The sequence below is a fragment of the Bos taurus genome, chromosome 15, assembly GCF_002263795.3.
Source record: "Bos taurus isolate L1 Dominette 01449 registration number 42190680 breed Hereford chromosome 15, ARS-UCD2.0, whole genome shotgun sequence".
In the NCBI taxonomy this organism is placed as follows: domain Eukaryota; kingdom Metazoa; phylum Chordata; class Mammalia; order Artiodactyla; family Bovidae; genus Bos; species Bos taurus.
Window position 1 is genome coordinate 70,572,198 of NC_037342.1, and position 23,766 is coordinate 70,595,963.

Sequence of the window (23,766 nt, forward strand, 5' to 3'; positions counted from 1 at the left end):
CAAAGTACTGGAGTTTCAGCTTTAGCATCATTCCTTCCAAAGAACACCCAGGGCTGATCTCCTTTAGAATGGACTGGTTGGATCTCCTTGCAGTCCAAGGGACTCTCAAGAGTCTTCTCCAACACCACAGTTTAAAAACATCAATTCTTTGGCGCTCAGCTTTCTTCACAGTCCAACTCTCGCATCCATACATGATCACTGGAAAAACCATAGCCTTGACTAAACAGATCTTTGTTGGTAAAGTAATGTCTCTGCTTTTGAATATGCTGTCTAGGTTGGTCATAATTTTCCTTCCAAGGAGTAAGCGTCTTTTAATTTCATGGCTGCAGTCACCATCTGCAGTGATTTTGGAGCCCCAAAAGATAAAGTCTGACACTGTTTCCACTGTTTCCCCATCCATTTCCCATGAAGTGATATGATTGCTGGAAGAACAGAACTTCTTAGTTGGTTATTAAAACTTCAATACCTATATACAACATAGCATTACAGATAAGTAGAAACAAAATTAATCCTTGTAGCAAGTTACAATGTGAAACAAAATAACCCATCCTTCCTACTTGCAACCATTGTGAAAGTCAAAGTGAAGTCGCTCAGTCGTGTCCGACTCTTTGCGACCCCATGGACGGAGGAGCCTACCAGGTTCCTCCGTCCATGGGATTTTCCAAGCAAGAATACTGGAGCAGGTTGCCATTTCCTTCTCCAGGAGATCTTCCCGACCCAGGGATTGAACCCAGGTCTCCCACAATGTAGGCAGATGCTTTATCATTTGAGCCACCAGGGAAGTCCTTTGGAACCATTAGACCTATGGTTATTTGTGATTATCTCTGCAGCTGCAAATTCCTCTTATCTCTCAAGAGCCTCTAAATTCCATCTAGGGATGTATCTGACCCTCAATTCCATTCCCTTCAAGGCCGTGATTGGTCCACAGGTGAGCATATGACCTAAGTTAGTCTAATCTCAGGATGCTTTCTAAGAATAATGGGATAAGAGTGTGAATCTTTTTTTTTTTCTTTTTTTGGTGGAGGGATGAGGGAGTGCAAACCCAATAGCCTAAGGATGAAAATAGTCCATGTAAGAATACTAAGCCAAGAGAATTACAGAGAAAATAGAGCAAGAATTCCCATGACATTGTTAACATCTGGATCAAATCATAACTGAACTCCATGCACTGCAGACCTTTTCAATTGCATGTCAGTAAATTCTCTGTTTTTGCTTAATCTAGTTAGATCTTTTAGTTTTTTCCAATGTGAAACATCACAGCTGATACAAGACAACAGTTTCACACGAAAACTCTAACATGGTTGAATTTAAACTTTTGATCTAGAATGAATGCAACAAAAATCTATTTCAATTATCCTATCTATTCTTCTTTCAAACTGTAGAGTTATACCAAATATATCAGGAATTTACCATTCCAAATTCATAAATTCATCTTCCAATATTATTTTTCCTTTTTTTCATTAAGCAATCTGCCCTTAACTATTTTTAATTTTGTTCTGCCTTGAGGCACATACCTAGTGATTATTTCATAATATTGTTGTATGAAAACACCTCTTACATTTTTACAAATAATAGCTTGAGTGTTTTCTACATGCAAGCATTCTGCTAAAAGCTTCACATGCATTATTTCAATTATAATTCACCACAACTTTGTACTATATTAATTCTCATGCTGCACATGAGAATGTGAGGTTCAAAGCCGTGAGTAAATTGACCAAAGCCACAGATCTAAGCGGGGACAGGTCTCCAGTCAAACTGGCTCCTGTGTCTATGCTGTCAAACTTTCCATCTTACAGAATCATTGGCCAGTCTAAATAAGAAACATGCACAGTACCTGGAATACAGCATTTAGCATTTGGCAGCTACTACCAATGGGGCTATTGAATATGAATATTCACTGGAAGGACTGATGCTTAAGCTGAAGTTCCGATACTTTGGCCACCTGATTAGAAGAGCCGAGCCTTAGAAAAGCCCCTAATGATGGGAAAGATTGAAGGCAAAAGGACAAGGGGGAAACAGAGGATGAGATGGTTAGATAGCACCACCGACTCAGTAGACATGAATCTGAGCAAACTCCAGGAGATGGTGAAGGACAGAGGAGCCTGATATGCTGTAGTCCATCCAATCACAAAGAGTCAGACATGACTTAGTGACTGAACAACAAGAACAAATGCGGCTATGCTTTGGGAGATAAAATTTGATTCTAAAATTTCTAGTATATGAATCTCCCCCCAAAGCAAAAAGTTCCTCTTTATTTAACAATACAAAGTCTCTGATGACTCAGGGCTTCCCTGGTGGCACAGTGGTAGAGAATCTGCCTGCTGTGCAGGAGAAACAGGTTCCATCTCTGGGTTGATAAGATGGGAAGATCCTCTGGAGAAGGAAATGGCAACCCACTCCAATATTCTTGCCTGGGAAATTCCATGGACAGAGGAGCCTGGTAGGCTACAGTCCATGGGGTCGCAAAGAGTCAGACACAGCTTAGCAATTAAACAACAACAACAATGCTAATGACTCATTTAGCCCTGAAATACCCATCATCTCTTTCAGGTGAGTATCTGGGCATTTGTGCCGGGAAGTCTAGAGACAACTTTGATGCCAGTTGTAGGGAAAAGAAAGGGGACCTCTGGGTGTCAGAACCCACTGGCTGCTCCAACCTATCTGTGATGCTCAAAACCCTTCATGTGTCCTTTCTACAAACACCTAGACGTGTTGTGCTTCATCCCGGCCCACACTGAAAGGCCCGGAGCCACCTTACAATGAACAGTAGACAGAGAAGAATGAGACTGAAAGCTTTAATACAGACAGAGCCTCTGTCCCTTCTTGGCTGCAGCCAGCAGCAGCAGGGTTGGGCCTGAAGTGATGGCGCGGTGCCGGCAAAGCACTTTGGCACATGCCGGGATATGAAAGGCTCTAATGAGACCCATTTCACAATTCACTGGCCACGTGCATTCAGCAGGCAAAGATTTCTTCTGAACGTCCCCACAATATATCCTCCGGCCCAGGTCTGCAACGGGTCCCCCATCACCCACGAAACCAGATCTCTCACTGTCCCCTCACGTCTCTTTCTTTGGCAGTAAAAATCAGCTCAAGGAGAGGCAGCAGCCTTCCTTGAAAGAGGCAGGAGGCACTTGCAAGGCAGAGCTCTCTCTCAGGGTCTATAGGAACCTTCCTGAGACCTGCAATGCATGCTAATCCTTCTCCAGTTAAGAGAGTGGGCTCTGTCATAGGAAAGTCATTGTTCTTTCTAATTGTCAGAGACTGCTGCTCTGCACTTGCCTGCAGCGATCCGATTAACATATCACCACAACACCAACCCTTATAATATGTTTTGTGTCCTACCAACAAGGGAAAGCCCCAACCCTGCTTCCAGTCACAGCTTCCATCTAATTAGGTCTTTAATAGGTAAACACAAGAGGGAATAGGAAAGCCAGAGAGGAAGCTCTATGTCTGACTCACTCTCTGCCTAAAAGTGACTCCTGGACTTGGAATATTTTTGTGGCTAATAAGGAAAGAGTTGAGAAGGTGAGAAAAGAAAGAAAAGACAGACAAAAGGGAAATAAGGATGGAAAGATAAGGGCTAAGCATTCAGGGAGGTAGGGAAGGAGAGGGGGAGCATGAGAAGGAGAAGGAAACCCTGTTTGCTGCTTTGGGGAACTGAAAAACATGTAACTTCTGCTGGAAACGATTGCCATGGCAACGTTCAAACAATACAGAAAAAGCCTTCCTAGTTCCATTCTTGCCTTCCTGAACAGCACTGTGTAGACCTTAACTCTTTTAGGATGGCTCCTGACTTTCTGCCTTTTCAGTTAGAAGAAATCACAGTCCCCCAGTCACTCCCCATAATGCATTTGAATTCATTCACCACACCCAGGCTCTGATCCCTGTCCAGGGACCTGCTTCTCTCTAGAGATCCACTAACTATACTCAGACTTCTCTCCGCTCAGGTTACAACAGCCAGGCTCAGAACAGAGCGATCTCTCTCTCTGTGTGTACCTCCCTCCTTTCCTCCCTCCCTCCCTTTCTCTCCCTCCTTCCCCTAAGGTTGTATAAATCAGCACATTCTGAGATCGGCTCACATTCAATCTTAAACTATCCTAGAGAAGCACAATTGTTACATTTTCAAATGCCATGCACCTTAAAAAATGAAACTTTTAGTTACTGAACTTTCCAACATCATTATCAAGTCAATGGTTAAAGAAAACCAAGCTATTGTCTTGAGAATGAGTTCCTTAATACTATGATTCCTAGGCTCAAAAAAAAAAACAAAAAAAAAAACTATATGGACCATAGGATATTTATTAAAACATTGCAAATAAATCAAATGATTTGTTCTAGACAGGACCACATCTACAATTACAGATGATTTTAATAATTAGAGGGCAGTAGCAATCATCCTTAGAGAAAAAAAAAATAAGTACTCTTTTTTAATCTATGAAACTTAACCACCATCCCTGATACCTATCTTATCAACAAATTATATATATATTTGTTGGCTAGATTCTCTTATATTCCCTCCACTGACTTGGTGAAAATTGATGGAATATAACACATAGACCCTTCCCAAGCAAACAGGGTTGTCTTAGAGGTTTGCACTTTGGCAGAAGCAAGTATGCATTTGCTATTATTTAGTGGAACCAATGCTGCACTTGCTCTCTCATTTTCTATGGCTATTATAAGTGAGTACTATTAGTATTATGAGAGATAATAATAGCAGCCCCTAAACGGGGAAGAAAACATCTAAAACTAGAAGAAAAACATGGAAAATATACTGAAAGAAAAGCATATGTTCCAATTCAACATATTCAAGACATTTGTATTCAAAGATTGAAGAACAAAATTAAACCGTAATTAAATGGGTCTTACCATTTAGCATTTTCACTTAACTTCAGTATCTTCTGCTGTTTCTTATGAAAGAAAGGAGGAAGACTCCTTCTAAAGCATGAAACCAGAGCATCTCCTGTGAATATATATCTGGCTCCATAAAACCAGGTATTTGCATGTGAGCTGCAAAAAGTGACTGCAGCTCACCAAAGTTTTAATCCAGACACTTTTAGTAAGGAGAATATCTTTTTTTATTCTCCCATTGCATAAGCCCTTATTTGGGCATGACCCAAAATTAAAAGTCATGGTTCTTTCCAATAGTCATTGCTAACTAAGAAGGTCCCCTTCATACAACTGTGCAGCTCCTGCAATGTCCAGCTCCAAGTCAGGCCTTCACTTTTAGGAACAATATTCTTTGCAAACAATGCCATTAAGGAGCATGCATTGCCAAACTTGCACTAAGCCTATTAGCAGCTCTAAATTAGAGCATAAGATTAGCACCAAAATATATTTCCAGAACTATTTTAAAGACTGGAAGCCTCAAAGACAACTCTTATCAATATTTCAAAAAGCCAATTAGAAATCATGCATGTACTCCTATAATGGCATACAGTCTTTTGCAAAACATCTTTTGGCTCAGTTTATATCAACTCAAGGTCACAATGTTCAATCAGCACATTACAAGAATGGTGATGGGCATGCATATGTCTGTAATTAGGAAAGTGGAGGAACAAGTTGCAATGCATTTATTGGGAAAAGTTAAGTTTTGAAATATGGATCCCTAGAGGAAAAAGAATAAAAAGTTGATCTTAGTGGGGAAAATATTGGGAAAATAATGACCTGCACCATAGACTGAATTCAAGGAAGCTCTTCACCCAAAGGATGTGTTAGATCAGTCCACTCCTTCGATGGCTCTACCAAAATACATTTAAATACTCCTGTGCACTAAATTAACTAGATGTGGGAGAGGATAAGCAGGTAAGATGAGGTTCTTTTCCTAAAAGAAGTCACAATCTAGCAGGTTTCAGCCAAGTAGACATTGATATAAGAGTAATCAGAGCTACCACAGCTCTATGAACAAAATGCTGGTGTAACAGAGACAAGAGGGTCTAGGAAAGCTGGGAAAGATTTTCCCAGAGGAAGTAACTGGCACTGAAATTTGACCTGTGAAGAGTAGATCCCAGGCAAACAGAGTAGCTTTCACAAAGTTGGAGCCAAAAACTCGCCTGGGATATCTCCAGAGAAATAAAACATTCAGTATGGCAGGGAGACCAGGTCGTATGGTGGTAAAGAATCCACCTGCAAATGCAGGAGACACAAGATGCAGGTTTGATCCCTGGGTCAGGAAGATTCCCTGGAGTAGGAAATGGCAACCCACTCCAATATTCTTGCCTGGATAATTCCATGGAGAGGAGCCTAGCAGGCTACAGTCCATGGGGTCATAAAGAGTCGGACATGACTGGGCATACATGCATGCACCTCTGGAATGGCAGACAGACGAGAGGAATAAACAGGCTGGTCAGAGTGTGTATCATTAGGAGAAGAATCTGAATCTTATTCTATATTCATAGAATATAGAGGAAGGAATGCTCAGCTTTATTTCTTAGTAAGGTCCCTCTGAAGGAAATATGAATGATGGACCATATTGAAGAAGAGTTAGCATCAGAAAGATTAGTTAAGAAGGTATCTAGGAAAGAAACAATAAACACTGGACTGAGGGATAGAAAAGCTAAGTTTGAGACAGTGAGTAAATGGATGAATAATTTGATTAGTGGTTAAAGAGATATTGATATGAAACTGAAAATATATAGGCTTCTGGAGATAAAGCAGATTTATGTATACAAGATGGCAGAGGAATAGGACGGGGAGACCACTTTCTCCCCCACAAATTCATCAAAAGAACATTTAAACGCCGAGTAAATTCCATAAAATAACTTCTGAATGCCTGCAGACAACATCAGGCACCCAGAAAAGCAGCCCATTGTCTTCGAAAGGAGGTAGGAAAAAATATAAAAGACAAAAAAGAGACAAAAAAGGGAGTCCCGGGAAGGAAGTCTTAAAAAGAGAAAAGTTTACAAACACCAGGAAACACCCTCATTGCTGAATCTGTGCTGAGCCTTGGAAGCACAGAGGGCAACATAACAGGGAGGAAAAATAAATAAACAATTAAAACCCACAGATTAGGAGCCCAGCGGTAACTCCCCAAGCGGAGAAGCAGTGCAGACGCCTGCACCCGCCACTAGCAAGCGGGGGCTGGGCAGGGAGGCGCGGGCTGCATCGCTTAGAGTATGGAGATAAAGTAATCAAGTACAGTAAGTGTATTAGGTTTGTGAGGCCTACAGAAGACCAGGTAAGAAAGTGAGATCTTGCTGGCCCTGGAGATTTAGGACTTGTCAGATTATGCAAGGTGGTTGAGGCCAAAGATTTGAGTATCATCTCTCCAAACAAGACCAGCAAACATCTCAGAGATGCAAAGAGACTGGGAATATAACTGATTCATAGAAGAGGCTTTCCACGTTTCAGGAGACAGCAGGAGGACAGGAGGAGGATAAAGTGAAATGAATAAAGGAGGTGATAGAAAATGGCAGATCAACCCCACAGGAAGAGTTTCAGAAAGCCAGTGGCACCAATGGTACTAAGTGCTACAGAGCTCAAACATCACAAGGACTGAGATCAGGTGATGGGGAGGTGGGCTTGCCCACAAATAGGAGTCCACCAGATTTGTAGGATGCCATTAACAAAACTCTGAACTTATTATTAGAATTGACCTTATTTTCCATACGATCATGAATTTCCAGATGATCTCACAGCATTTTGCAACAAAGTCTGACCAGTAGTTGTGTTGAGTGAGTTAGGACAATTTTTCTCCAAGTCTTTCTTAAAAGTTATCTCTTTCTCAGGTAGGGGCACACTTGGATATTAAAAACAGACTGACCAAAAGATAGATGCAAGGTATTCATAATCTAACATCTGATTGCAACCTTTGTTTCAGCAAACAGGAAAACTACAGATATCTGAGTCCCAATTAAGATATTCAGTTTGAGTATCAGGATAGAGGACAGTGAGCTGTCATGCTTATTTGTTACCAGGGCAACATGTTTGCTTTTACTGATTCTGATCCTGTTTCTAAAGTCCTGAAAGATGGAGCTCCTACCTCCAGCTTTATCACTTAGTTGTTGGATAACCTTAGACCAATTACTTATCTTCTTTATGTTTCAGTTCCCTAAGTGAGAACTTTGGAGAAAAATATGTTATATTATCACCATAGTGCCTAGTACATATCAAATGCTCAATAAATGGTAGTTACTATCATAATTATAAAATTACACCCATAACCTCATGAGTATTGAAAGCACCCACAAGCATAAAAAGCTGTCATCGGCTTATGCCTAAGTTGAAATAAGTTTGTTAATCTTACATAAGTTGTTCATTATTTTTAAACTTCACTATGAATCTGACATTGGAAAACATTATCAAAAATAACATTATCCACTTTGAGAGCAAAGTTGCAAAAGATCCTTATTTACATACTCAGTAAATGTAAAGCGAAACACTCACAGACTTTCGGTTAAATGTTCCCTTTTCTGTGGAAAATAAGCAAAGAATTCAACAAGAAGAAAGAAAGTGCACTAGCATTTACTGTGTACTCATCATGTGCCAAACATTTAGACATCTTAATTAGTGCTCCCAAAATAAATGCCAGAAAAATGATCTCCATTTTTATGGTTGAACAAAACTGAGACATAGCAAGGTTAACTTTCCTACTTAGGATCCTCCAGCTAACAAGGAGTGAAAACTATTTGAGATCCAGTGTTTGCCTACTCCAAGTTTATTCTATTTCCCCTTCACACGCTCCAGATGCTTTCTTTACCTTTTTACTCTACATATCTGTCATTGTGGCACAAATTCTGCCTTTCTCACAGAATACAATGCTGTTCTCCACGTTTTGACAAGCTGGGATCAGAGATTTTATATGTTTTCAACTCCTAGGAGTCTTGAATTTCTTGGTAGTCAGTTATGAATTCAAAATCCTAAAGTCTTAGTGTTTGAGAGATTCTTAGTTTTTAACCATTACTTAACAGGAAAGAATATAAGGCCAACCTAAGAGAGATGAGGTGATTTTATCAACCGTTAACAGTCCATTATTGACAGCACTAAGATTAAGAAAAGTACACTCTATCACAGAGCTTTCAGATCTCAGCTTTTCCAACAGAAAGAAGCCACTCAAAGGGTGCTTAAAATCTCTCTCTGTGTGTGCAGGTATCACAAGACACATAGACAGAGCCATTACGCTCACTGGTATTTTCATTAAGCTTCCACAGATTCCTAAAGACCAGGCTTCTTATGTGTATACACCTGCATTTGAGTTCTTTGGAGGTGATTCTCTTAATTAAGTTCAATTAGACATTCAAGGAATATCTACTGCAGGCACGCCAGTTGTCAGGCACTCTTCTGAGGTGCTAAGGACACACCAAAGAACAGGTAAAATCCTTACCCTCAGAGAGCGTTACAAGCAAACTGTTTCTGCCACAAGACCTGCCCAATCAAGTTTCAACTGCCAAATTGACATTTCTCCAGAGAAATCATTTTGAAGAAACATGCAATAGACTCTTGATCCCTTGGAAGCATCTTCTAACACACTGTTTATAAGCTATTATTTTGTATGCCTATATTATAAAATACTTGTCAATCTAAAGTTTACAAGGACAGACAGTACATTTTCCACAATTCATAATCTTTCTTAAAGAAACAGCATTCACTAAAGCATTTCCAAATATGTTTTGAAAGTCTAGGACCTTACCAAAAACAGTTAAATCTATTTGTGTTACTCTAACCTTGTCTATAAATTTTTCATTTTTTAATCTATATCAACAAGAATTTATATGAACAGCTTCCCTCAAACAAGATCCTATCTGTTTTTTGCAAACTGTGTGCTACCTAAAGTAAAATCAGTGATGCTCAATTTAAATGTGCATTTTTTGAACACGCTGTGCATGGCATATGACAGCCTGATTCCATCTTCATATCAGTCAGCCCCAAGAGGTTGTTGTTTTTACCTCTCTTTTACAGACAAGCAAACAGGCTCAGAGAGGTTAATGGCTCACATAACACATGGGACCCAGTGGAAACCTGAGTATTCAAATCAAGATGCTGGAGTTTGAGTTTACTCAATTTCTCAGTCACCTTTAAGAAGCACACCAAAAAGTAAAATTAGCAAAATGGTAAGAACGTTCACAAATGATTTCCAGCTCTTTTTAAGATCAGTGAAAATAGTTAACTTGGGGATGCTTTTCCAAAGCTAACATAGAATTCAAATTGCTTTCCTAATTGAAAAGAAGCAGTGCAAACATCCAACGGGCAGCTCCTCAGCCTGACTGTTTTATCCGCAGATGAGACATCAAGAATACTAATAATTAAAACAGTAGGATTCTTTTTCCCTCAGAGGAAGAACAGGTTTCCAGAAGCATATTGAGGAAATGGACAGAACTTTTGGCTGCTGATGTAGAGAATGAAATTATAAACTGTGACCCTGACTGACAGTCTCAGAAAACTACTGGCGAGTTGGTGTTGGAAGATTTGCATGTGCAAACAATAAGACACATATGTCCACATGAAATCTTGATCCCATAGAGTCTAGTGAGTCTTTATCCTTTCACAAAATGAAGATATATAACTAACATAGGGGATTCATTACAACTAGGAAGACCGTGAATCCAAATTGTGGATTTGGGTATCTTAATATTAGTAATGTAATTTTAAACCATCTAAATTAATCATATGATTGCCAAGAAATCTGCCTTTACTTTGTGCATTCCACATCCAGGTAATGTAATATGTAGCCAAAATTATACCATTAATATATAACTATCTTCTGCAACTTTTAGACCAAAAGAACATAGAACACAAGAATAGCAATATTTTCCCCTAAAATCTCATTTAAGTATTACTTTGGCTGAAACTTATTTTTCTAAGAAAATCTTGATTTTCAATTTCCAGCTTGAAGCAATATTTCATATCTAAAATGATATATCACAAAAACTCTCTCCTCATAAGACCTCAAAAGAAGAATCTGGCAACTACTGTAGGGTAAGTTGCACATTTGCTGGTTCTTAAGTGTAGCCATCAGAACTTGTAAAGTGCTTGGCCAGCCTGTATTCATTCCTGGGAAGTTAATCCAAATTAATCCGAGAACAACCATAACAAACAGCTCTCCTTAGAGAGCCTATTAGGCTGGGGCTTTGCATACCATTACTTTAAATTCACACGACCGTTCTAATTTGTTGAAGTCCAATTTGTTAATATTATTCCCATCCCACAGTTGAGAACACTGAAGGCCAGGGAAATTAAAGGTATTGCCTGAAGCTCATAGCTGTTAGAGGAGGAAGGCATTTGAGAAGGTAACTTGAAGCCCTGCAAAACTTGGCAGCTTTGGGGCCTGTGGTCTTCAACAAATTCCAGTATACAGTTACCCTGCTCACAAATGTCACTCAGAGGGTACCAACTTCAGTCCTGAAAGAAGCTCATGAACTAAGTTTCCAGATCTACAGTTGGCCACAGTTCTTTCATCAGTCCATGAGCAAGTTGCCTAAAATACAGAGCCAACTCTGATTGCCAAACCAAAGGAACTAAACCCCAGTCTGGGCAATGCATGTCCTGAAATGTTGTACTGGTGACGTGATTCACCAGCCTGAAAAAGGATGACATCCTTAGATGTTCCATCATCTCCAGATTTGAAGAACAGCTTCAAGCGGAGGTGGGTGGGAGGACACATTCCAGCCCACGATGTTAAACACATTCATATTTTCTCTCTCTATCCCCCGTCCCCTTCCCCCTCTTTCTCAGTAAAGTTTGCATGTGGGTGTAAATGTGGAGAGGGGGTGAAAATGTGAAGGGGAGGGATGCACGTTGAATCAGAGGAGCAATGAAGAAATTTTGAAGTCAATAAAGAAGGAGAGAAAAAAAGAAAGAAGGCAGGGAGGGAGGAAAGAAAGAAAGATAAAATGACAGACAGAAAGGAAGAAAGAAAGAAAGGAAGATAGAAAAATCCCCTTTCCTGATTGGCTGATTGCATGGCTGGGTTTCCCATGTGAATCCCAGAGCTGAGCTACGCAGCAAAAATCCTCAGAGTACACTTTTTGCTTGTCCTTTTTTCTTTTTTATCAGTGGTGCTAAGTTGCAACTGAGTAGGAACTTGACAAAACTGGTGTCAATCTATGACCACCACTGATGACTTAACAGTGGTCACATAAAAACAAAATAAACATGAAAAAATATCTGCAAAGAATAAGATATGCAGAAGCCTACAGGGATCTCAGGGGGGTGGGGGGACAAACACAGTCCTGTAAGATTATTTTCATGGGTCAGTAAATGTAGTGCCTGAGCTGTGTCCCAATTGGAAACATGTGCCCAGAAAAATAAATTAGAGAAGTGCTCAGCTGTAGGCTAGTTTAGTTAGGGGTAATGAAAAGGATAAGAATAGATGATGTGAGTGAAAGAACAGACTCAGAGGCTTTTAGCAGGGAGTTTCTGGTTTCCATTATCATTCTCTAATATAAATCTAACTCCACAGTTGTTTAATGACTCTCCAGGGACCACCACTCACTGGAATAAATGTGCCCAACACCAAAAAGGACCCAGAAGACTGCTGCCTTTCATCTCTTTTAGGATATGCCAGCAACATGGATCATTTTTTTTTATCTTTTAAATAGTATTAAGGGGGGGGTTATCTGAGTTCTTCTATTAACTAAAAAAAAAAAAAGACTTAAGAAAAGATATGAACACTAGAGATGGACTACCTTTGAGGTCTGGAATGTCAGGAGTTTACTGCAAGCTCTCAGGATAAGTACCTTCCTTGACCCTTCTAGATAAACATGGTAGCTTTGGGGAGAGAAGTCATTCCTTCCAAGTATGACTGGTTCCTGTCCAGTTTGGATCCTAAACTGACTTTCATCAGCTCTTGTGGGAGTCACCTGTTTCCTATGATCTGGCCATTCACCAAAGAGTTATGGCTTTTCCAGGCCTCAGTTTCCTTTTTTATTGGCATGAAATCTCTGAGGAGTCTTCTGGTTCTAAAGTTATGTGAGTCTATGATTCCAATAGAAGGCCCTGGAGAGAAATACCAGAAGACTGACAGGCAGAGTTCTGTTATAAAATAAAACTAAAGAAAAGCCAGCTCTCTGACCCTGGCAGCGATGGGGGACGGAAGAGATGAAAAGGGAGATCTTTCAGACCCTCAGGCTCTCTAAGCCTTTTCAACCTTTTTAAAAAATTTCCTTCAGTGGCCTCTTTCCCCCAAGACAAAGCTGGCAGAGGAGAAGCAGTGATGCTCAACCCTCAGACCTTTATCTAAGTTGCCACAGGACACTAGATTTCTGCCTCTTTCTTAAAAAGAGCCCTTACCTGATCATGTTGGGAAGGTTTCTGGCAAAACTGAAGGCAACTAACTGTCCCCAGGCACCTTCATGGACAGCCTCTCTGTTACTCACAGAAGTGGTTAGAAGGGGGTGGGGTTGAAGGGGGTGATCCTCTCATTCCTAGCACTGGGGAGCATCTAGGTACCTTCCAGCTTGTGTGTGCAAGAGAGATGTGCAGCCAGCCAGCCGCTGCTCTCCATCACTTCCTCCCCCATCCTACCCCCCCTCGCTCCACCCACCCACCCACCACCGGACAGAAGCCATCCTTCACCTGCTGGGTTTATTATCATATTTTTGTGTTAATACATTCTGTTGATCTGCGATGTCAGGTTGGATAATGAAATTTAAATTGGGTCCCTTCGATTCCCAATGGCTAAACATCTGTGAGTCTAACTCTGGAGCTGCCAGGCAGCTTAAACGCATTCTTGAGTGTCCGTCACACAGCACAAGGCACCCCACACTGCCGCGGCTTTCCTGGGGAAAATTGTTTTTTTCCTGATGAACATTTGCAAAGGCGTTTGCCTGGGTTGCAGACAACCTGCATCATTGTAGCAAACCAGCTTATCAGTGATCGCAGCCCAGCAGCCCAATGGAGCAATCGTGTGGGCCACCTTCTCCCTATTTTCTGGCCTCCCACAGCCAGGTCTTTAGAAATCACACTCAGGGGCTGAAGGGATAAAGGAATCAGGGATGCTAAATTCATGGCCATTTTCTTCACCAATACATAAGGAAAAAAAGGTTCACTCACTGTATTTCAGACTGATCACAGCAACATCCAGATGGATATCCAGGTGGTTAAGAACAAGCGGAAAAACGCATGATCTTGACACCAAAAAGAAAAAAAAAAAGGCGGGGGTGGGGGGAGAAACGAGGTTGATGAAGAAAAATCCAACTGCAATTATCCGTCAATTTTAGTCAACATAGGCACAAATCCAACTGTCCTCTGCTGGCTTCTCTCCCCCAATCAATGCCTCATTCTGCCGCGGTCAACTTTTCTTCTCCGAAATTTCTTTGCAGATGTATTATTAATTCCCTCTCCTCTTGTGGGAAATTCAAAAAGAAAACACCACCATATCAAGTCTTTACTTTCCTAAAAAAGCCCCAAACTTTTCATTCCAAAAATATCTCCTTGGCTTACTTTCTCCTTTATAGAAAAAAAAAAAAAAAAAAAGCACATACTTTTGTTTGTGAATCCACGGTTCTCCATTTCCAATCATCCTTTTGGGGAGGGGGGATCGCTGTTTTTATGGTTAATTATTTATGTCAGAATACATCAACCCCCGCGGGTCTGACACTGGTTTATTTCATTTTTCAATGCTCCCTGTGTGCACATATACACATGTGTGTTAAGATCCAGGTCTCACAAGAAAAAGCTTCATTCTTCCTTCTCTCTTGCACAATCAGTTTATCCACTGCGTTCGGTTCCAAGAGATAGCTGCGTCCCGCATCCTTCATTTTTGCAACACACCCAACCGCCACCGCCACCAAAAAAAAAAAAAGTCTCGTTTTACATCGCCGATTCCTCTCCCCAACCCCCACCTCGAAGAAGAATTTGGGGCTCAACTCCCCCCACTCGCCACCCTTCCGGCCGGCCCCTTCTCCAAAGATCTGATTAGATTTCTCATCACAACCCAGTGCGCAATTGGATTTTTGATTTCAGCCACCCGGCCAGCCACCTTCCCCTCTCCCTCCAAACTCTCTGTTATATCCTGTCTCCTTCCCTCCACCGCCTCTGCAATTTCATAATCTCACGTTAAATGGAGTGCGGGGGGCGGGGGCGGGGGTAGGGGCGGAGGTAGTGGAGGAAAATTTCAAGGCTCCGTCAGCTGTCAAGAAGAAACCCATTCCTTCCCCCAGCTACTTCGTTTTCTTCTTCTTTTTTTAAAAGCTCAGGGTGGCTTGCGCTTCCTCTGTCCCCGCCCCCACCCCCGGCACCCGGTCCAGATTCTCCAGGTGTAGCAGAACTCCACGGTCAGGGCTGGGATCACGGGGGAGACGCGTGACGCTGTCCCTCGCCGGTGGCCCCTGCCAGCCACCGGGTCCCCTTCTCATCCATCAGCGGGCTGCGAATCCAGGGGCGCCGCGACGAAAGAAGTTCAGATTGGGCTTTTATTTCAAATAAGGAGGGCGAAGCGAGGGGCTCCACGGGGGTGTGAGGCAAGTGAAAAAAATAATAAGGAAAGAGGATAGAAAATGGAACGAAGGCGGTTAAAAAAAAAAAAAAATCCTTAGTCGCTGGCTCCTCTCATCCTTCTCGAATGAAACTGCAGCTCTGATCTCATTTCCAGCTGCGTCGGGTACATTTTGGAGCCACAAGTTGGTCCCTCTTCTCGCAGACCTTCCCGACGCCGGCTAGTCCTCCGCCAAGAGATGCGTTACCGGGAGCGCAGCTGCTCCGCGCGGTCCTTAGCGCCATCGCCCCGGCTCGCGGCTCCCAGCGCGGCATAAACCCCAGTCCCCTTCCATCCACTTCGGCTGGAACTCTCTGCCACCCCCGCCCGATCCTCTCTCCCCTCTTTTCCCTCCGATATTAAATGCGCTCCCAGGGCGGGCGGCAGCTCCTTTCTCTAAGCCAATGCCACGTCCCGAAGGTTTGCGTCCCCGCTCCCCAAATCTCCTTTCGGACTGCGGTCCCCTTCCCTCTGCCCCTCTTTCTTTCCCTTTTTCCTTTCCCTTTCTCTGCTTGTGATCAGTAAAATACAATTACCCAATTACCTCCCATCATCTTAGCACTGATTGGTCAATTGCATTAACACTTGAAGTCGGGGACGAGGGGATTGGAGCCTCTGCGGTGTGGCACCGCTGCCACCTGGAGGGCAGAGCCGGAACAGCCGTGTTTCAGAGCCACCCCCGCGCTTGGAGGTTAGTAATAAGCAGAGAAACTCAGGGGTGGTGGTGTGGGAGAAGTTATCTTTTTTTTTTTTTTTTTTCCTCTCAAAGCCTGGCTGTTTTCATCCTGAAAGCCAGGAGTTGGAGCTACAGAGGGGAAGACATAAAAATCAAATCACCATTAGCATCCTGAAATATCAATTACACAATGCTATTGCTTTCATTGAAAGCTGAACACGAGCTTCTTCCCTCCCTAGGTAAGGAGGCTGCTCACAAGGTAAGGATTAACACAGTACTGTTACCTAGGATGTACTAGTCGGAATCTAGGAGGAGCTGAAAAGCGGCCAGGGAGGGAGCGTGTGGTCCTGCAGGATAAAACACCAAGAGGAAACACGGTAAAGGCGAGACAGGAGCCTTCAGCCTATGCAGTGTTGCAGTAAATTGGCCTCTTCAGTTTGCACAAGACATCCAGGACAGTTTGACAACTCAATTCCAACATCCCTCTCTCCTGGTTATGGGCTTTTCCATCAACTTATTTTAGGGGCAGGGGCAGGTGGCATATTTCAACTTCACTGCATCTTAGAAAGATGGAAGGGCCCACATAATAATATGATTAATAACATATTTATGTGGATTTCTTTCTCCACTATACAATTGTCAGAGGCTTTTTCTGTAAGCTATAGTTATATTTTATGCCATTCACATATGTGACCTTGAGATTTGAAATAGATAAAATGAATGATAATTCAGACAATAAAGCATTATATTCATTGGGAGAGGAAGGGAAATAACTATTTCTTTGTTTCAGGTTGCATCATCAATGATTTCTGTTCTGGTTTACTTTTGAAAAGTCAGAATATGTACTTGGCTTGAAAACAGTTTTAACAGGCAGTAGACCACTGACTTAGCAGCAGCCACAGCAGCAGACCACTCTATTCCCATGGACCGAGGAGCCTGGTGGGCTGCAGTCCATGGGGTCACTAAGAGTCGAGGTGACTGAGCAACTTCACTTTCACTTTTCACTTCCATCCATCTGAGAAGGAAATGGCAAACCACTCCAGTGTTCTTGCCTGGAGAATCCCAGGGATGGGGGAGCCTGGTGGGCTGCCCTCTATGGGGTCGCACAGAGTCGGACACGACTGAAGCGACTTAACAGCAGCAGCAGCAGACCATTCTATTAAAGCACATTATATACTTAACATTTGAGTCTTTATGTTACAAATCATAATGAGTAGGGACATTCAACAGAAAGGGAGAAAAATTTTACTAAGGAAACATTAAAGGCATATCGAAATTCACACCAAATGTTACACATTTTTTCCTATTCCCTTTATAGTACATGGGTATTTCCTCCTTTGAGGTCTTCCCAAGTGGCTCAGTGGTTAAGACTTCACCTGCCAATGTAAGAGACACAGGTTCCATCCCTAGGTCGGAAGATCCTCTGGAGGAGGAAATAACAACCCATTCCAGTATTCTTGTCTGTAAAATCCCATGGACAGAGGAGCCAGGAGAGCTACAGTCCATGGGGTCGCAAAATAATCAGACACGACTTAGTGACTAAACAATATTTCCTCATTTAGAGTTAAAAAAGAACTACATCTGTATATTTCTTTGGGTACTAAGCACATATTCTAAAATGTATTACTGATGTCAGCACCTGCAAGAAAAAAAAAGCCTTTCTTTACACATGGATTGTAATTTACTTAATTTCTCTGTTTTTGGATAACTTTCATAAAGTTATGAATTGCATAAAAGGTGAATTTGTTCAGGGGTAACAGCGTTGCTTCTATTTTTAAAAGACAACTGTATTGACTGATTCAAAACTCTAGTGGGCAGTTGACTGTAAGTTTAATTTGTTTTTTGAAGCTCTTATCCTTATATGCCAATTACAGTTTACCAACTAATAAACCATTAAAAAGTGCTTTCACTAGCTGCTCTAGATAGCTTCAAAGGAATCTACCTTCTGGTTCTGAACTAAGCTAGAAGCCATTTGAAATGAAAATTTTCCTTTTAGGGATTTTGACAGCAAGGGAAAGGCCAATGATTTGTTTTTCAAAGATGATTATCAGCTACCTACCAGATATATTTAAAGCCTTTCAGAATGAATTAATCTATCCAACAAAGCAGTGGTGAAGGATCAGTGTTATTTAACCAACAAGCAAAAGGAAGATCTTCCCTTTTCTATTTACCTTCCCATTCAGCAGCTACAATTTCTTTTCCTACTTCAGTTGCTCCTTCACACCGTATGACCTTGAATTAGTCATTTGGCTTTCATTTTTTGATTCAAACTCAACACAGTGTTTTGGGGTCATCCCTATGGCATGGTTTTCTTTTGCTGACTTCTCATATACTTCAATCACTCACCTTATTTAAAACTCAAAACAACCCCTTGAGAGATTTGTAAAGATGAGGAAAGTGATGGAAAAGCTACATATTTGGTAAATATGTGTTTTCAAGACGTAGGCAAGTCTTGAACTCAGATCTACTCAATTCCAGTTCTTCCAATTTTGCTACAGTTTCTAGATTTCAGGGACATATCTAAGACAGTCATAGGTGTGCACACTGTTATGAACAGCACTGAATCCCAGAGATGCATTTGTAACTCCATGGGGGAAATTGACACATTTGTCTCAGAATGATCTTACTCAAAGAGAATTGAAATAAGTAGTCCACATGCTAACTGTCATACAAATGCACACACAAACTAAATTAACTAATAACATAAATACAGATATTTATTAAGTAGGAGTAGCCAGATACTGTCATTGATGACAGCATATGTGTTTAAGTAAAATTCTTCATGAAAGTTCTTTTACAGGAAATAATTGCCCAAAGAGTAACGGATTGATCATGTTGTCACACTTCCAGTTAGTTCATTTAGTTATCAAAAGCATGGGCAGGACAGATGCCATTAAAATGTGATGAAATTAAAGGAAGAGGAGCACCATGCTTAACTGGGCAGGTTTGTTCTATGAACTTTGAGAAGTCTAGGTTAATTCTTTCCTAATTTGTAGGCATTTGGTTGGGGAAATAAAATTATGTTATTTCACTATGTGCCAATGACTGTACCTGATATCATCTTTAGCAAACAGCAGAGGACAGCATCTTGTAATTGAAAATACAAAATAGCAAAGAGAATGAACTTGCTAACTTTGCTTTCCAAATAGAGAAAACAAATGCGTTTATTAATGTATTTATTAATTTGATTTAACAGACTGTACGCTACCCTACTCAAGCACAACACATGAGATTTGAGCCTTCATGTTAACACATTCTGGCAATAAATACTCTCTTTTCACTTCCAGTACTATTAAAAGGGACCAGAATGTCCTGTGGGATAGTAGTATCAGGCTTGTCTCTGTCGTCAGGTAAAATGAATGGCATGTGAATTAACTTCATTAGACCAGCTTCTTCTGAGAACTACTTTAATGATCAAATGCCATATTTAGTGGGAACTTACTGTATGTGTTAGGTTATACAATATTCCAAGAACATTGTAGTACACAATTAGAAGATATCATAATCATCGTCTATTCCTTGTTCCTTGAAATATACTGAAGATACCAAAATCCAAGTAGATTTGTGAATTTACGGTTTTTCAAGTATCTCCTCTACTACCCCTCCACTGAATCTGTACCCTCTATAGTCTTACTTCACTGTGCCTTCATGATTTTAAATTTTTTAAATAAAAAACCAGCCACTTAATGGTTGCTTATGAGTATAAAACACAGTTCTAAGTGTGTTACAGATGTCAGTGCAGGCAATCCTCCCAACGACTTTATGAAGTAGGTACAATTACCATCCCCTTTTATAAAGAAAATGGAATTGAGGTTAAGTAAGGTTCACCTAGGAAGTGACAGAAGAAAGGTGTCCAACTAAGGTTATTTTGATTCAGAGATCATTAATAGTTCCTATTACTACTTATTGCAATGGATGCAAATCATTTGCTCATCTATTTTCCCACTAAACCATGGTTGATTTCATGAGAGCGCTTTCTTGTGTTTCTTATACTGTACACCTAGTTGAATAGATGAATATCTAAGATTAAGACATGGCTTCTCAGGTGGCTCAGTGGTAAACAATCCGCCTGCCAATGCAGAAGATGCAAGAGACATGGGTTCAATCCCTGGGTTGGGAAGATCCCCTGGAGTAGGAAATATCAACCCACTCCAGTATTCTTGCCTGGAGAATCCCATGGACAGAGGAGCCTGGTGGGTTACAGTAGCTCTTCTGTTCATGCTGCTGTAAAGAGTTGTACACATCTAAGTGACTGAGCATGCACGCATGCAAGATTGACATTAGGAAAGGGCTACATTTTTTGTCTCTTACTGACTATTCTTCTTACTGCAGTTCACAGAGTGTCAGTAATAGGAGATGTTTAGTGCAATTGTTAAATAGAAAAACTTAGAAAACATGCCACCAAATGAAGTCATTTAATCATAGAATTATAACTTCTATAACACTTAGCTATTGCTGCATAATAAACCATTCCAAAATTGGTAGCTGAAAACAGTAATTATTTATTATTTCTCATGATTCAGTAGATCAGACAGGGGATTGGTTAAATGGTTCTTCTGATCTTGACTAGGTTCACTGAGAGCTGATCTAGAATAGTCTCAGCTAAAGTGGTCGGGATAACTCAACTTCGTTCATCAACGTAACCCAAGCGAATTTCTTGGCCGAAGCAAAAGTTCAAGAGAACAAACAGAATTTACTTTCTCAAGTTTCTGTATGAATCAAATCTACCCAATTCCCACTGGCTAAAGCAAATTACTTGGTGGAACCCATCATTAAGGAATTGAGCAGATCACGCCGCCTACAACGGGAGGCCTCTGTAGAATTACATGACAAATGAGTCAAGAATCAGAGTGATCATCACAATGTCTGTTCTTTACAAATAACAAATTTCCCTAATGATTACTGGGTTTTGCAGGAAAGAAAATTCCCTGCATTTAGCCAGTCACTTACTTATTGCAGCAGATGAGTATTAACCTCCCATTATGTGCCAGGTACTATGGAAGTTATCATTGCCTTCCTGGACTGCCTTCACATTCCTCATCACATCTGTTGATGCTAATTCAGGAATGACTCATTCATCTGCCCAGTTCTCTCATTGTATTATGTTACTAAGACCATTCTCAAGTTCCTCAGCTGACTTCTGCACTCATCTTTCTTCTTATCCATACCATCCCCTCTCTAGTACCTGTTAGTTTCCGAAAAATAGACTGGTGAGAAAGTTTAAAAGAAACAGTAAAGAAAACATATGTATAATAACAAAAAAATACCAAAATACAAGGAAAACCATTTGCAATGCAGAGAACAAAGGATCCATATTCTCAGTCATAAATAGTTCTTAGGAATAGCTTTTAGAAATAAAGGAGAAAACCACAAGTAACCTTCCAGATAAGTGGGAAAAATACACTACTAATCCATTTGCAGAAGTACTGGAATTGAAGACTTATTGGTACCTGCATTATTTAGCACACTGCCTAGCCCTGTGGCATCCAAATACATTTTGATCAGTTGGATGAATAACTGTTTACTTGGTTTTGGGAGGAAAGTAGGTAGATAGTAAGTATGGTAATTATAAGCAATGGTGGTATAATAATATCTGGTCAAAATTTTACCAGAAAGAAGTGCAAAGGGACAGCAGAAGTGGCAGTAACCACCTCATTATGGGGGCAGTCACAGAGGACTTCACATAGAAAGAAACTAAAGGTGTTCAAAGCTTCACGAATGTTAGACTACAATCGATGGATGCAGACTCGCAGCCAGAGGACAGAGAATGAAGTTTATTCTAAGGAAAGCATAATTTGTGGCCCAAAGATTGGTAGGGCTAAAGCTTAGCTAAATGATATGCTTAGTTACAGGAGGTGTGGTCAACTAGAGGAAATGTAGAGATCAAGAGAGTCTAGATTTGGAAGGTAGTTGTAACATGCTTTTTCTAGAAGTGTATGTCATGCTGCCTAGTGTGGTCTGAGAGGACATCTGGGAAGGAAGAGCATGAGTGAAGGGGGATCATCCTGAGGGAGACTGTGTCCTTTCTCAGACCACACTAGGCAGCATGACACATTCTAGGACTTTTAACGTAGCAAGAAGAAAGCAGAAAGGAACAATGCACAACAATTTGGAAACCAATTCTACATCAGCTTCGACCCAATTACATTTTAGAAATTCTTTTTCTTAAAATTTTATATTAGGATATAATTGATTTACAATGTCGTATTAGTTTCAGAGGTACAGCAAATGATTCAGTTATACACATGCATGTATCTATTATTTTTCAGAATCTTTTCCCATATTTGTTGCTACAGAACATTGAGTAGAGTTCCCTGTGCTATATCTTAGGTCCTTGTGGATTATCTATTAATATCTATTTTGTATTTAATAGTGTGTATACGTTAATCCCAAACTCCTAATTTATTTCCCCAACTTTTCCCCTTTGGTAACCATGTTTATTTTCTAAGTCTCTGAGTCTGCTTCTGTTTTGTAAATAAGTTTATTTGTTTCAGTTACATATATATATATATATATATATATATATATATATATTCCACATATAGGTGATATCACATGGTATTTGTCTTTCTCTGTCTGATTACTTCGCTTAGTATGGTAAATTCTAGATCCATCCATGTTGCTGCAAATGGCATTATCTCTTTAAACGGTGCCCCAAGCTCTTGAAGAACACAATCTCCTTTATCAATTGTTTCTAAGAAAGTTGGTATTTGTGCAGAGAATCTGCACGGCGGCATCTTGGTACTGTCTAAATTAGGAGTCTTTGCGCTGAGAAGAAAATTGCTTGTAAAGGTATCTTTAAAACTCCACCAGGAATTAGTAGATGGTGTGAATCCAGTTGTGTAATTTGGGAAGACAGCTGCATTTGATCTCGCTAAATCAGCACTTGATACTAAACAACTCCTAAAGTATGTCACTTTATTTCTGCATTAGCCATGCAGTGCAAATTCAAGAAATGATAGCCTTGTTTCCTCCACCATACTACTATCGTGTTTTCAGGAAATGAAGTGCCTAGACTTCAAAATTCAGTTCTCTGCCCATTGAAGATACATGAGTACATCTGTGATTCTAGGCCTCCAGCTGATTTAGTAGTACATGATTCAAAGAATGCTCAACCATCTGCATTTTTAAATGTCCAGGTTTCTAAAATTCACAGCATTTTTGAGGGAAGTAAATGACTGTCTGGGAAATATTGCAGACTTTTAAAAAAAAATAATGTACTGTATTTACACAAAAATTGGAAACACCTTTATCACTGGAATGAAATAATTCTCCAAACACTATAAATAAGCATATGTAAGAGATATATATCTCTTTCATAATATATAGAAGATATACTGCTCAGAGTGACTTTGAAAATGAGGAAGGATCTTTACATTCATTAACATTATGTGAGTTTCACAGGAAATGAGCTATAAAATAAATATCCCTGTCGCAGGTGAAGATTTTGGGATGTGCATGGACTTGTGGTCCTTTGAACAGAGTGAACACTGGGGGACTGTGAAAGGACTGAGTGTTTGACTTCTACTTAAATCTAGCTGACAATCTTTCTGAAAAGAATGTTTTTCTGCTTTATTGACTATACCAAAGCCTTTGACTGGGTGGATCACAATAAACTGTGGAAAATTCTGAAAGAGATGGGAATACCAGACCACCTGATCTGCCTCTTGAGAAATAGGTC

At 40.5% G+C, this 23,766-nt stretch overlaps 1 protein-coding gene across 5 annotated transcripts in view; it reads right to left on the reverse strand.

Annotated features, from left to right (window-relative positions):
• The window catches only part of LRRC4C (leucine rich repeat containing 4C), a 1,420,098-nt gene that overhangs the window by 174,276 nt on the left and 1,222,056 nt on the right, over positions 1-23,766 (reverse strand). For 3 of the 5 annotated variants that reach the window (XM_002693527.5, XM_003587005.4, XM_059875164.1), the window contains exon 1: positions 13,987-15,927. The exons of the other annotated variants lie outside the window; for them this stretch is intronic. The gene's annotated coding sequence lies outside the window, so the exon portion shown is untranslated. Of the gene's footprint in view, positions 1-13,986; positions 15,928-23,766 lie in introns of those variants that run through there. 5 annotated transcript variants of the gene reach the window in all.